The 13,135-nt window shown below is 40.9% G+C and overlaps 1 protein-coding gene across 10 annotated transcripts in view; it reads left to right on the forward strand.

The window, feature by feature from the left end:
* LOC105474705 (SET and MYND domain containing 3) overlaps window positions 1-13,135 on the forward strand; it is an 813,173-nt gene that overhangs the window by 103,691 nt on the left and 696,347 nt on the right. Inside the window, exon 1 of one of the 10 annotated variants that reach the window (XM_071069348.1) lies at window positions 1,447-1,465. The exons of the other annotated variants lie outside the window; for them this stretch is intronic. The gene's annotated coding sequence lies outside the window, so the exon portion shown is untranslated. Of the gene's footprint in view, window positions 1-1,446; window positions 1,466-13,135 lie in introns of those variants that run through there. 10 annotated transcript variants of the gene reach the window in all.

Raw genomic sequence — 13,135 nt, forward strand, 5'->3', positions numbered from 1 at the left:
CCTCCACCTGTCCCGCCGCGGGGGGTTCCTCCACCTGTCCCGCCGCGGGGGGTTCCTCCACCTGTCCCGCCGCGGGGGGTTCCTCCACCTGTCCCACCGCGGGGGGTTCCTTCCTCCCCCTGTCCCACTGCGGGGGGTTCCTCTCCCCTGTCCGGCCGCGGGGGGTTCCTTCCTCCCGTCCAACCGCGGGGGGTTCCTTCCTCCCCCTGTCCCACCGCGGGGGGTTCCTTCCTCCCGTCCAACCGCGGGGGGCTCCTCTCCCCTGTCCCACTGCGGGGGGTTCCTTCCTCCCGTCCAACCGCGGGGGGCTCCTCTCCCCTGTCCCACTGCGGGGGGTTCCTTCCTCCCGTCCAACCGCGGGGGGTTCCTCTCCCCTGTCCCACTGCGGGGGGTTCCTCTCCCCTGTCCCGCCGCGGGGGGTTCCTATGACAGCCAGTGGTTTTGCCTTGTCTACTTTAAGAGAACCCCTGAGGATGATTGAAATGACTCTTTGAAAAGAATCAGTTTGTCTCAGGCTGAAGGAAAATAGAAGAAACTGAACATTTCCACTTGGACTGCATGAGTGATGTTGGTATTGAGGTTGCTCTTGAGACAGCATTGAAACATTTCATGGAAACATCTGAAGGATGGAGCAAAATGGTAAGATATATTTCTACTCTTGGACTTTGGCTATATTCGTGGATTCGATTATTAATATATTTAGAACTTTCCTCATTCCAAAAGATCCATGCTATTTGGTTCTGGATTGGTTGCTTGGGGATAGTGGTAAAAATACAGCCTTCTGTTTTGAAATGGAGGGAGCAGGAATTGCTTTCTTGGTGTTGACTGCTTGTCCCAGGAGGTTCTGCCCAACAAGTGACCGAATTGCCTCTCTTAAAGCATTGCTGAGTTCGGGAGCCTCTCTTACGTAGTAAAGCATAGTTAAATTCGGGAGCCTCTTTTTTTATTTTTATTTTTGAGACGGAGTCTCGCTCTGTCCCCCAGGCTGGAGTGAGTGGTACCATCTCGGCTCACTGCAAGCTCCGCCTCCCGGGTTTACGCCATTCTCCTGCCTCAGCCTCCGGAGTAGCGGGGACCACAGGCGCCGCCACCGCGCCCGGCTAATTTTTTGTATTTTTTTGGTAGAGACGGGGTTTCACCGTGTTAGCCAGGCTGGTCTCGATCTCCTGACCTCGTGATCCGCCCGCCTCGGCCCCCCAAAGTGCTGGGATGACAGGCGTGAGCCACCGCGCCCGGCGGGAGCCTGTCATACATAATAAAGCATAGCTGAGTTCGGGAGCCTCTCTTATATAATAAAGCGTAGCTAAGTTTGGGAGTTGACTGCTGTGATGTTCGTTGTTCAGTCTCTTTACAACAATAGGAATTACTCTTAAGAGCCTGATACTGGTAACTTGTTGTTTTGGAATATTCTGGTTTCTCTGTCAAAAGCCTGTGTTCCAGTGAAATCCAAAGCAGAATTCTAAAGGTTGGTGGAAATGATTAAAGTGTGGCCTCTGCCATAGATTACTGCTGCATGTTTACATTGTACGCCCCTCAGTATTGGTGTTCTGACATCAGGATCTTGTCTGTGCAGTGAGGTTTGTGTACTGTGGGGTTAAACTTCCTTTCATTATGGCAAGGAGGTACATAGGAGTTCTCTCACAGTGTATATTCGTCAGAAACAGCTGTTTGAATTATATTCTTAAAGGAAATTGATACTTACATTCAAACATGTTAGAGATCTTGGGTTTTATCAGTTATACATACTACATAGCTGTGCTATATATGAGTTAGTTTGCCTAATATTTTAAGTACTGATAAGAGTAATCAAAAAACATACATGGTTGTCCTACTAGTATCATTTCTTCCTTGAAGGACATAAGGATAACAGTTATTTATTAGGATGTGACACCAGAGAGGAGTAATTTAACTGATTAGATTTTCCTTACTTTCTGTTTCTGTGAAATAAAAGCAAAGCTAAGAAAGATGGAATCCATATGGAAAAATCCTTTGCTTCTTTCTAGCCATTAATACTAGTTTTCAATTTTAACCATAGATGTCACCAAAGCATAGAAAGTAGTTCAGAACTAGAAATAAGACAATTGTTTTTAGATTTTTTCCTAAAGCCAGGGTCTTGCTCTCTTGCACAGGCTGGAGTGCAGTGGTGCGATCTCGGCACACTGCAGCCTCACCTCCCAGGGTCAAGCAATCCTCCTACCTCAGCCTCCCAAGTGCCTGGGATAACAGGTGCCTGCCACCATGCCTAGCTAATTAATTTTTTTTTTTTTTTAAGAGATGGGGGTCACACTATGTTGCTCAGGCTGGTCCCAAACTCCTGGGTTCAAACAGACCTCCTACTTTGGCCTCTCAAAGTGCCAAGATTATAGGTATGAGCCACTAGGCAATTCTATGCGTAGCCTGTAATTTTAGTTAATATTATAAATTTCTCATGCTGTTTAACTTTTTGAAAAATATTATGTCAGTAGACAAAATGCTTATATTAAAATGTATTGCTTTGGTTGAGATAAATAGATGAAGTCTCTTTTGAAGATGAGCTAATTATGATACTTCTCTTAGTAATTTTGTGATGTATGCGGGAATCCTGAGCACAGGAGCAGGCAGCCTCAGTTCAAATTCTGGTTTTGCCACTGAGTAACTATATTATAATGGTCAAGCTTAAAATTTTTTAAGTTAGCTTTTTTAAAAAAGAACTTCATTGAGATATAATTCACATCTCATATACTTCACTCATTTAAATTGTATAGCTCTGTGTTTTTTTTTTAACATAGTCTCAGAGTTGTTTAGCCATCACCTATTTTAGAACATTTTCCTTCTTCCTAAAAGAAAACTTGTTCTCATTATATGGATTATATAATTACTCAGTATTTAAGGGACTACCAAATTGTTTTTTATGTGAAATGTTTCCTACACGATGATGTAGGATGCTACATCATCTAGTAATGATACTAGTAGGACAACCATGTAAAATGTTTCCTACACCATTTTACATTCCCACCAGCAAGTATGAGGGTTCTTTCTTCTCATTTTTGCCAATAGTCATTTTTCTGTTTTTTAAACTATAGCTTTCTAGTGTGTTTGAAGTCGCCTATCTTTGTGGTTTTGATTTGTATTTCCATAATGATTAATGACATTGAACATCGTTTTATATGCTTATTGACTATTTGTATATCTTCTTTGAGTGAAATGTTTCTTTATTCTAATTGACTTTTTTTTTTTCTTTTGCTGTTGACCCATCTCTAAATACTGGTGCCTTTAAGGCCAGACGTGGTGGGCTCACACCTATAATCCCAGCGCTTTTGAAGGTGAAGGTGGGAGGATGACTTGAGGCCTGGAGTTCGAGGCCAACCTGGGCAACACAGTGAGACCGCATCTCTACAGAAAGTAAAAAATTAGCTGGATGTGGTGGTGTGTTCTTGTAGTCCCAGCTGCTCGAGAGGTGAAGCTGGGAGGATGGCTTGAGCATAGGAGATTGAGACTGCAGTGAGCTACCACACTCCAGCCTGGGCAAGAGGGTGAGACCTTGTGTCTAAAAAACCCCTCAAAAGTAGTCTCTTCATAATGGAGTTATTATGGGGGTTGAAATAATTAATATATGTGAAATATTTAGCTTAGCACAGTACCTGACACACAGTAAATATTCCTCTAATGTTGGTTATTATTATCGTTATTACTGCTTAAAGTAATTCTTTCATGTGTTTAGTGCTTCCTGGTCACTGTATTTTAATTCCTCTGATGTGAGTTGTGAAAAAAATCTTCAGCTCCCATTTTCACTAACCTTGGTCCATCCTACATGTGTTCAATTGTTCGTTTGTTCATTTATCCTTCATTTAGCAAGCATTTACTGAATGCCTATTATGTGTCATGTTTTGTGATAGAACCTGATACTGCAAACTGGAAAAAAAAAGGGATGAAAGTCTGGAGGGAAATTCAAGTGATAGTTGGAGAGCAATGAGTGCTTTATTGTAGGTATTTGCAGGCTTTGGTGAAGTATTCAGAGAAGGGTTGGTTGATAAGCTGAAACCTGAAGGATGAGTGGGAGTTTCTGATGCAAATATTGAGGTCAGTGTTATGGATAGTGCAAGGGTATGTTCAAAGGCATAGGAATTTGAAGACATTGAATGTTCAGGGTAAGATGAGAATTATAGGACTGCTGCCATGGCTCGTGCTGATAGGAGCTGGGAATATGATATGAACAGCTGGAGAGGGCGGTACCAAGTAGGAAAGCACCTCTCTTACTTCTGGGCCTTTAACGCTCAGAAAATTCTTCTCCTTTTTACATATTTAGCTTTTCACTATGAAATGTGTTACTTTCCATTATCAAATGTCCCTCCTTGTCTCTAGTAATATTTGCGACTTAAAGCGTTTTTTGTTTGATATTAATATTGTCACTGCAGCATTCTTATGGTTACTGGTTTGTTTTGTTTTGAACTTGTTTGTATCTTTGAATTTAGTATATATCTCCTATAGACAGAATATAGTCGAGTCTTGCATTTTTTGTTCTCTTTTCCTTCCCCCTCCTCTTTCCCTCTCTCCCTTCCTCTGTCTCGCCCTCTCTCCTTTCTTCCTCTCCTCTCCTCTCCTTCTTTCTTCCTCTCTCGCTCTTTCTTTTTTCTTCTCTCCTTCCTTCCTTCCTTCCTTCCTTCCTTCCTTCCTTCCTTCCTTCCTTCCTTCCTTCCTTCCTTCCTTCCTTCCTTCCTTCCCTCCCCTTCTCCTCCCCTCCCCTCCCTTCCCCTTCCCTTCCCCTCCTTCGAGATAAGGTCTTGCTTTGTTTCTTAGGCTGGAGAGCAGTGGTGCAATCAGAGCTCACTGTAACCCCTATCTCCTGGACTCAAGCAGTTCTCCTACTTAAGCCTCCCATGTAACTAGGACTCCAGGTGCATGCCACTGTGCCCTTTTTTTTTTTTTTTTTCTCAGAGTTAGAGTCTTGCTTAGTTGCCCAGGCTGGTCTTGAACTCCTGGCCTCAAGTGATCCTCTCACTTTGACCTCCCAAAGTGTTGAAATTACAGACATGAGCCATTGCACCCAGCTGAATCTTGCTTTTAAATCTCCAGTCTGGTGGTCTCTTCCTTTTGATGTGAATGTTGGTACATTCATGTTTAATATAATTTTTGATATGGTTGGGTTTATGTCTGCCATTTTGACTTTTGCTTTCTGTAGATTTCATGTCTTTTTTGTTTTCCTCTGTTCGTCTATTACATTTGTGTTAAATATTTTTGGAGTGTACCATTTTAATTCATCTGTTGATTTTTTTAAAAAGTCATCCTTTTTCTTTTTTTTTTTTTTTTTAGTGTTTGCTGTAGTCCTGTACTGCCCACTGCAGTAGCCACTAGCTACATGTGGCTGTTGTGCGCTTGAAATGTGGCTAGTCTGAATTTATGTGTACTAAAGTGAAATATAAATCAGATTTCAGTGACTTGATAGGGAATGTAAAGTATTCATAATCTTCATATTGATTATATGTTGTCATAATACTTTGGATATATTGGATTAAATAAAATATATTATTAAAGTTTCATGTTTAAAAAACCTATAAAATATTACTAGAAAATTAAAAATTATATATGTGACTTATATTTATGGTTCTCATATTTCTGTTGGATAGCATTGCTTTAAGGATTACAGGATGAATCTTGAACATATCATAATCTGAAAGTTTTACAGTTACTTGATCTAGTGAAGTATGGGAACTTTGTTCCCATATAGCTTCATTGCCCCCTGCACCCTACATTGTGCTATTTTTGTCACGTACTGTCCATCTATATATGTTATACACTGAACAATGGTTTTTATCTTAGGCCAATCTTAGGATTTATAAGGAAATTAAAAATACAGTATATAGTGTACAGGCTTTTATATTTACCTACATATCAACAATTTCCAGTATTCCTTCTTAGAGAATTTGCTTGGTTTTTTTTTTTTTTGTGGTTGTTTTTTTGGAGACAGAATCTTGCTCTGTCACCCAGGCTGGAGTGCAGTGACATGATCATAGCTCACTGCAGCTGTGAACTCCTGGGCTCAAGGGCTCCTCCTGCCGCTTGCCCCCAGCTTGGACTATCGCATTAGGGAGCAAAGGTATGGTTTTCCCTTTTTGTCTCCCACCACATATGCTACTTTAGCTGGTAAATACCTGGAGTTTGCCCCCCATCCTACATCAGATCTGCCTCTTCTGGTAGCAAAGATACTGGCTTTTGCAGACAGCCCCAAGTTTGTCAAACTATAGTTTTCACCACCACAGCTGAGTGTAGGATAGAAGCAGCCTGAGGCAAGGAGGTCCCCTAGAAACTAACTTCAACCTCTAGGTGATTTTCGAGAATGAATGCTTTTTAATTTGTTCTCACTTTGGTCTATTTTCGGTGCTCTGAAATGTTATTTTTAATATAATTTTTTCCCAATTTTATAGTTGTTTTATATAGCAACGAATTACTGACTTCTCCACATAGCTGTAACTAGAAGTCCTTCAGAAGTCTTTTCCTTCAGGTTCTCTTCCTCCAAGGAGCCTTCCCTGCCTCACACTGCTGCTCTGCTTTAGGTCTCTCTGCTCTGCGTTCTGGTGACATCCTGTGCTTTCTATTGTCAGATTAACTGTCTTTATGCTAGACTGTAAACTCCAGGAAGCCAGGTGCTTTTAAAATATTACATTTCTTTCTAAACACAATGCCTGGCACATGGTAACAAATATCTGTGGAATGAATAAATGTTAAACTGGCATTTTGAATCTGGTTTGGTACCGTGTTCCCTTTAAATGCTATTGAGAGCCAACTGTGAGGTACTTAATACATTAAATGCTTTGCATGTTTTATTTTATTTACTCCTTAAAACAAAGTTAACAGTGTTGCCTCCATGTTAGAGATGAGAAGTCTGAAGCTAGAAAAGTTAACTAAGTTGTCCTCAGCCCTATAAATATTAAGTGTGAAGCCAAGATTCTCAGTCCATGTCTAAAGCCCATACTGTATACCATATGCTAAGTACGTTGCCTCATGCAGTGGTTAGAAGGGATATTTATTCACACTTGTTTTCATTTAAAGGAAGCTTCTAAATGGTAATATTATTTCTTAATAGTATTTCTGAGCACTGCCCTTTACCGCTGTGCAAAGCAGTCTGCTTGCTGTATTCTCTCTATCTGCTTTTCTTGTGGGTTTTTCATGAGTCATATAACATAGGTAGTTCCCCAAAGTATATTAATGTACTGGCCTATACCTCGAAGACTCTTGTTTATTGTGTAGTCCCTTTTTCATATTTTGTGCACAAAAAGGTTTTTTTTTTTGATATCAGAAAGTATAACATTGTATAACAGGATTGTATACCAATCCTATAATGTATAACATAGGATTCACATCATACACGGATTCACATCATACACGGCGGGAGGGGTAAACTACGTAATGAGTGGTCCGTTTCTCCCACCCTTTCTTTCATCGTCATATTGCCCGTACAGAGCAACAGGTAAAACATAGTCTGCTGTTCCTGGGTCAGTCTCAGTTCTTATATCGGCTCCTCAGTAACACGAGTGACTGACAATTGCTTTTTTTTTTTTTAACAATTGAAAAATAACAGAGGTGAAATCTCACTGTATTGGCCAGGATGGTCTGGAACATCTGGCCTCAAGCAGTCTTCCTGCCACAGCCTCCCAAAAGTGCTGGGATTACAGGCATGAGCCACTGCACCTGGCTGACAATTGCTTTTTTTTTTTTTAATCAACTCTAGCCTCTCTTTGTTCCTCCTGCTCCCTGGATAAAAATTATTAAAATGTTTAGTCTACTAGTAATCTTTGGTTCCTGACAACATTGAATTCAGAACAGACTTCTCTTTTCTTTACCTTCTCCCATATCACCCAGCAGAAAACACAAACTCTGTAACAAGTTCATTTTAACTCCCCTTTTCAAAAATGCCCAGTTTCCTAGAGTACGCATTCTCCTTTTGCTGTAGCAAGCCAATAAACCTAACTGGTGGTCTTTTGGCACTGGGCTGTCGCACCTCCAGATAAGATGTATGTGTTCTAGGCTGGGCGCGGGGGCTCACGCCTGTAATCCCAGCACGTAGGGAGGTCGAGGCAGGCGGATCACAAGGTCAGGAGATCGAGACCATCCTGGCTAACATGGTGAAACCCCATCTATACTAAAAATACAAAAAATTAGCCGGGCATGGTGGCGGGCGCCTGTAGTCCCAGCACTTTGGGAGGCCGAGACGGGTGGATCACAAGGTCAGGAGATCGAGACCATCCTGGCTAACACGGTGAAACCCCGTCTCTACTAAAAATACAAAAAATTAGCTGGGCATGGTGGTGGGCGCCTGTAGTCCCAGCTACTCGGGAGGCTGAGGCAGAAGAATGGTGTGAACCCGGGAGGTGTAGTTTGCAGTGAGCCAAGATCGTGCCACTCACTCCAGCCTGGGCGACAGAGTGGGGGAAAAAAGAAAACAGATGGATGTATTCTACTGCCTTCCTACTCAAAGTACGGCCCATGGACAGGAGGCATCAGCACCACCTGGAAGCTTGTTACAAGTGCGGAAAAGCCCCACTTTCAGACCTACTGAGTGAGAATCTGCACTTTTAGTGATTGTGTCTGTTTTACACAAAGTGATTTGTTTGAAAAGCACTGCTCTACACAATTCCCACTTTTGATGGTCCATGTCCATTTTATTTCTTGTTCATAGACAATATGATGCACAGTTTGGAGGGCAGTACTATTTATACAGGGTTCTTCACTGAATTCTTTCACTCAGATAATTCTTTTTATTTCCTTTACTGGAAACGTTTCTAGTGTTAATTTTAAGTTACAGAAGGTGGGTCCTTTCTCTCCTTGGAATATGACTTAATGCACTATACAGAGATTTGAGGTGGAAGCAGAAATGCAGTAAGTCTTTAAGTTCTTAATGTTTATAAAATACTTTAAAAGCCCCTAGTGCCATGTGAATTTTAAGTATTAGGAATAAATTGAAATACTTAGGAAATGTGTGTATCCTAAGTATACTTAGGAAATGGGCATATCCTAAGTATTTCAATTTATTCCTAATACTTAAAATTCACATGTAGTTCTGTGTCTCAAATGTTACATGCCCATCATTAACTCAGATCTATTTTCAAGTAAGTATTGTGTTATGCACATAGTTTAAATAATTTACCAATTAAATTCAGTGTGAAGGACATCCTGGAGACAAAAGATAAATTTTCAATATTTGAGCACATAGGAGAAACCCAGTTTTATAAGATTTTATCCAGTAAAATTCTCAGGCAGAAAGTACCTAAGCTTTATCCTGCATGATTTTAATTTGTTTCATTTTTTATTTATGTATGAATGAAAGATTTCTTTATTATAAATTTTGTCAGGTATTTATCACTGTGTAAGTCCTAGAGAATATTATGTAATGTCCCATGGGTGAAATATTTCTGAGGTATGAAGAAAATCAGCTCAATTCAGCTACTACAAATAATGTCTTTTGACAGATAGTAAATAGGAGAATCAATGAACTACCTTAGTTATCTTTTACTGAGCTGTTACAGTATGTTTTCCATTATAATTTCTATTCCAAACCTAGGCTTTTTAAGGACAGTAGTTGTGATACTTTTATTGACATATATACATAAAATTTCTATTTTTAGGTCAGGTGCAGTGACTCACACCTGTAATCTCAGCACTTTAGGTGGCCGAGGTGGGCACATCACTTGAGGCAGGTCATACCACACAGCAGGTATGACCAGCCTGGCCAACATGGTGAAACCTAGTCTCTACTAAGAATACAAAAGTTAGTTGGGCATGGTGGCACGCACCTGTAATCCAGCTTCTCGGGAGGCTGAGGCAGGAAAATCGCTTGAACCCGGGAGGTGGAGCTTGCAATGAGCCGAGATCGTGCTACTGCACTCCAGCCTGGGCGACAGAGTGAGACTCTGTCTCAAAAAAAAAAAAAAAAAAAAAAAAAAAAAATTCTGTTTCTAAATATAATCTTATTTTGTTCAATGGTTACATTTTCTTTTTTTGTGTGTGTCCGTCTCTGTTTAGAACATTATGGGACCTGATTTTTCTAAATTTAGTCTCAACCTATACATGAAATGGAAACTTTGAAGGTTTATGAGACCTGATTTTAGGGAAAGATGAAGAAACACATTATTTAGCCTGACAGAAAAAGATATCTGAAGGATAATGATCTCTCAGCTTCCATATTATAATATTGCTCCAAAATAGATACATTTTATTTTCTACTTTACCCAGAAGAAAATACTTCATTTGAGATACATATATAGTGAAAGTGAGTCATTCCATTTTCCGTCCTCTTTTTTTTTTTTTTTTTTTTAAATATTTGTCTTGTCTACGACAACCTGTATCTTTTGACACCACCTTCTTTATCAGGTTATCCTATTAAATGTCTGTAGCCCCCACAGGTGTCTACTCTCTGACTCTAATCAGACTCACCATTCCGTCTCTTTTAATTTGATGTAATGCCTTTGTGTTTCCCTTGACTATAAATGTTTCTGCTTTATCTTGCACTTCCTCTTCATGTATTGAAGCTGTCAATAATAGAGTGAAAGCTAGCAAGCTTGTAATGTATGTAACATGGCAGGAGAAACCAACATGTTGGCATTTATTCTGGCCTAAGAAAAAGGAGCAGCGTTTTGCTGAAAGTAGGTATTTGTTAACTTTGGTAGATTAACCAAGCAAATGCATGGGCAAAAGGGCAAGAGGAAAGATAAGCACAATGAGATGCTTACGCTTGGCAGTTGTGGACCAACAGCTGGGGTGTGTGTCCAGAGATCCTTCTGGGGTTGTACTGAAAGGTCATCTGTTTTGTACCCATTCGGTTGAATGGTTTGTCCTTTGATGAGCCCGAAATGCCTTTTGGTAGTGCTGTTTTGTATATTCAGATGATAATATTAAGCTTCAAGTTTTTGCTACTATTCTTAGTCGTTTTCTCCTATGATCAGTGATAAAACATTTGCAAAGTACTCAGTGTGAAATGAGGGTTGGCTGTGGGGATGGCAGTTTTTGTATGAACCTATGTGGTCTTTCTTATAAATCTTGCCATTAAATTGAGCTATCTGAATCCCTCATTCATTCACTACGTACTTGTAGAGCACGTGTTATGTGCTTGCTCCTGTACCAGGTACTGATAGAGACATGGACCCATCCTTAGTTGAAGGGGGCTACGTAAAGAACACATGAGGAAACCGCTAAATAGAACGGTGAAATAGTCACCTAGTGAGTGGAGGACTCCATTGTGACTTACATAGTTTATCTGTAAGTTTAAACATTCAGGGATGCCAGACTGTATTGGCAGCTGTCTTTTGGGAAAGACAGATGTATTTTGGAAAATCCGCTATGAAACATGTTTTAAACCATTTACTATTTTTACTTCTCACTTTCTTTCGAAATTGCTCCACTGAGGGGAAATGTGACCTTAAAAACCAGTTTAAAGTTTTTAGGAGTAACAGGTTATTAGGAAAATAATAAGTGTTTGGCATATGCTGTCTGTGGTCCTGAGAGCACTGTGTACTACTTTCAGAACTTGGTGACTCACTTTGGCCTTTATTCTTGCCTGCTTTTCCCCTGATCATGAGTCTTTCTTGCGTACCTGGTAGTACATTCGTACTTCTCTTTTAGTCTGAGTACTTTTAATACCTACTATTCTTTGGCTATATTCCTATCCTTTACCAATAATTATTACTCTATATTGCATGATTTACTAAAACCTTAGATATTTCACATTTGAAGTTTCATGTTGGTGACATAAATTAGACATTCTTTTTCCAGGTTTAAAAAATTTATGTAAAAAAATGAGTACCAATGTTTAATTTTCAACTTGTTAAGTAATTAGACTGATTACAATGCTGTACTTCTCTTGATTAGTTTCTCTTTGTCCCAGTTTGATGAAACATAATATTATATATGTGTGTGTGTATGTGTGTGTCTGAGTGTATTCTGAGTGTGTGTCTGAGTGTATAGAGCAGGGGTAAACCATCTTGATTTTTTTTTTTTTTTTTGAGACAGAGTCTCACTCTGTCACCCAGGCTGGAGTGTAGTGGCGCGATCTTGGCTCACTGCAACCTCCGCCTTGTAGGTTCAAGTGATTCTCCTGCCTCAGCCTCCCAAATGACTGGGACTGCAGGCGCAAGCCACCATGCCTGGCTAATTTTTGTATTTTTAGTAGAGATGGGATTTTGCGATATTGGCCAGGCTGGTCTCAAACTCCTGACCTCAAGTGATCAACCCACCTTGGCCTCTCAAAGTGCTGGGATTACAGGCATGAGCCACTGTGCCTGACCCCATCTTGATATTTTGATCATCTTCCAAAAAGCATCATAACAACTTTTATGTATTACCTCTTGCTGCCTACAGTTTAAAGGATAATATATTTTTAAACCAAAGAGGTTTCCTATCCAAAATAATTGTCTATACTTCCATTTCAGATATGGCTTTTTGTTGTTGTTGTTGTATATTAGACCAGTGCTTTTCTACCTTTAGTGCAATATGAATCACCTAGACATTTGATTAAGATGTAGATTCTGATTCATTGGTCTGGGGTGGAGTCAGTCTCTGAAATGAAGTCAGGCTTCTTGTTTCAGTAGTTGTGGCCTTCTGCCCTTTTGGGAGGAGAATGTTCTCAGAAAGATTCTTTTTAGTGAATATTGAGATCTCTGATCTACCCATCCCCAACAGTCATTCAAATGCTCTCCCGGCTGGTAGATCTTGCTGTGTAAACAGGCCAAGTTGATGATTCCTTTGGTGTCTCTCATGCCTGTAAGGTAATTTGCCTTCTTTCTGCCTCCTGAGGGGAGGAGGACCAACTCACCTTCTTGGGCAGGCTAGCCTTTTGCCTGGGTGAATAGGTGGGTGGGCCTGGGACCTGGGTCCATGGGGGTGGGTCTGGATCCTGGGCCCAATGGGACAGGTCTGGATCTTGGGTTTGCTGGGGAAGGACTAGACTCTAGGTCCATGAGGGAAGCCTGGTGGTGAGGTCCACTGGGTGACTCTGTTGACTGAACTCATGGGTGCGAGCCTGGAGCAGGTGTCTGTAGGGGCTGGCCTGAAGTCTGGCCAGCCTGGCCCTGGAGTGGGCCTTGAGCCTGAGTCTGTGGGGGCCAGCCTGGCACTAGGATTGTCTGGGTGCCTGGGTCCGTGTGGATGGGCCTTGAGTTTGAGTCCA

The sequence above is a fragment of the Macaca nemestrina genome, chromosome 1 (genome assembly GCF_043159975.1).
Source record: "Macaca nemestrina isolate mMacNem1 chromosome 1, mMacNem.hap1, whole genome shotgun sequence".
NCBI classification, from domain to species: Eukaryota; Metazoa; Chordata; class Mammalia; order Primates; family Cercopithecidae; genus Macaca; species Macaca nemestrina.